Source organism: Arachis duranensis, chromosome 6 (genome assembly GCF_000817695.3).
Source record: "Arachis duranensis cultivar V14167 chromosome 6, aradu.V14167.gnm2.J7QH, whole genome shotgun sequence".
In the NCBI taxonomy this organism is placed as follows: Eukaryota; Viridiplantae; Streptophyta; class Magnoliopsida; order Fabales; family Fabaceae; genus Arachis; species Arachis duranensis.
The window spans coordinates 89,814,964-89,817,374 of record NC_029777.3 but is presented as its reverse complement, the minus strand read 5'-3'; the positions used below and the strand labels follow the sequence as shown (position 1 = coordinate 89,817,374).

General features: G+C 35.9%; 1 non-coding gene across 1 annotated transcript; it reads left to right on the top strand.

The window, feature by feature from the left end:
• The first annotated feature begins 953 nt into the window (after positions 1-953).
• LOC127740292 (small nucleolar RNA R71) lies at positions 954-1,059 on the top strand. The gene has a single exon (XR_008000971.1). It is a non-coding gene; the product is annotated as a small nucleolar RNA R71 (small nucleolar RNA).
• Positions 1,060-2,411: the final 1,352 nt, after the last annotated feature.

The following is a 2,411-nucleotide window of genomic DNA, read 5'->3' as shown; positions in this document are numbered from 1 at the left end:
TAGGATAAGTGTCAAGAGAGTCTGGGAATGGGTTGTCCGCATACTTTGGAGGGGCGTGCTCTACTTCTTCCTTCTTCTCCTTTGGAGCATCTTTTTCAACTGGCTCCTCATTAACTTGTGCTTCCATACTTGCCACTTCTTCACTTATCAAGGTGATAGCCTTGCATTCTTCTCTTGGATTTGGAATTGTGTTACCAGGACGGCTATTAGTGGTCCTCTAATCAATTTCATTAACTTTTGCGGCTAATTGACCCATCTGAATCTCCAAGTTCTTGATTGATGCTCTGGTTTCTTGTCTAAAACTTGCCAACATTGCTTCCAAATCATTATTCTGCTGGGGCTGAGAAGTTGCTTGCTGAGATGATTGAAACTGGTGGTTATTAAAATTATTCTGTTGAAAACCACCCTAAGAATTATTATTAAAATTCTGTGGCCTCTGAGGTTGCTCTCTCCACCCAAAATTTTGGTGATTTCTCCACCCCTGATTGTAGGTCTTAGAATAGGGATCATTATTGAGATTTCTAGGAGCACTCCCCATGTAATTGACCTGTTCAAAAGAAGATTGAGCATAATCATAATTTTTATTTTGCATAAAATTACATGTCATGTCATAAAGGGCCTCTTGTGCATTCTGAGTGTTGACAGCTGAAACTTGGATTCCACTCAACTGTTGAGTAATTAGATTCATCTGCTGAGTCAAAATTTTGTTCTGAGCAAGATGAGCATCAAAAACTTCTACTTCCAACACGCCTTTCTTTTGAGGGGTCTCTGAGTTCACAGGATTCCTGTTAGATGAATATAAATATTGGTTGCTAGTAACCAATTCAATAAGGTCAGTAGTTTCCTCCGGTGTCTTTTTCATGTCCAATGAACCACCTGTAGAATTATCTAAACACATCTTGGACATTTCACCCAAGCCTTCATAAAAGATATCTAGTTGGGTCCATTTAGAGAACATGTCCGGAGGGCATTACCTAGTCAGCAGCTTGTACCTCTCCCAAGCTTCATAAAGGGTCTCACCATCCTTCTGTCTAAAGGTTTGAACCTCTACCCTAAGCTTAGTCAGCTTTTTAGGTGGAAAAAATTTAGTTAAAAATCCAGTGACAACCTTTTTCCAAGTATCCAGACTCTCCTTGGGTTGAGAATCTAACCACAGCTTTGCTCTATCCCTCAAAGCAAATGGGAAGAGCATAAGTTTGTACACCTCAGGATTCACCCCATTAGATTTCACATTATCACAAATCGAAAAATGGATCCTCTCCAGATTTTTTAACACTTGACAAGATACAGTATGATTTTCCACCTTTGATTCTATAAGTGGGACCAGAAATAAATAACAGAGAGAGAATAATGAATGGTTAGATTAAGCACTGAATACCATCCAATTTTTCTTTTACTGGAGAGGATCCACTTCCATCACAAATCTGCAGAAAATTAGAGATAAACTGATTGGGATCTTCCTGATGGAGTCCATGATATTGACAGTTTTGTTGCACCAAAATCACTAGTTGTGGCTTCAGTTCAAAGTTGTTTGCAGCTATAGGAGGCACCACAATGCTTTTTCCATAAAGATCTGCAGTAGGAGCAGTGTATGAGCCAAGCACTCTTCTAGGTCGTTCATTCCCAACTGGATTTGCCACATTGGCATTAGCAGCATTATTATGATTCATAGTGGACTCTGCTGCCTTGTAAAGTCTTGCTTGTTGCAAGGCTGCCTGAAAGTCCTTTCGGGTTCAGGATCAAAGTCTAAAAGAGGTTCCTTATCTCTATTCCTGCTCATAAATAAATAAAAAACAAGAAAAGATGGGAATTTCTACGTCAGAGTGCAGAGAATTCCCAGAGAGGTAACCTGTATAAAAGAAATAAAATAAACTAATTAAATAATTAAAGCCAAAAAATTTCAAAAATTATAAGAAAAATAAACAGAAAAATTAAAATAAAAATAACTAGGAGACACCAAACTTAATTTCAAAAACTAAAGAAAAATATATGATAAAATTTCTTTTTTTTGAAAATTAAAGACAAAAATAAAACAAAACTAATAGAATATAGAAAAAAATAATGGAAGGAAACAAAAACGAAAATAAAAGAAAATAAAAATAAAAAAATAAAATAAAAACGGACAAAAAAAAATCAAAAGCAAAAAGGAAGTAAAAAAAGAAAACGGGCAGGGGTTAATGAATGAAAAGGAAGAGAAATTAAAGGAAAAAAATGAAAAATAAAAATTAATAATACTAAAATAAAACTAATTAAAAGAAAAATTATCTAATCTAAGAAATCAAACAACGAATAGTTGTCAATCACAATCAATTTTCGGCAACGGCGCCAAAAACTTGGTGCAGAATTTACAACCACAAACTAACCGGTAAGTGCACCGGGTCGTACCAAGTAGTACCTCAGGTGAATGAGGG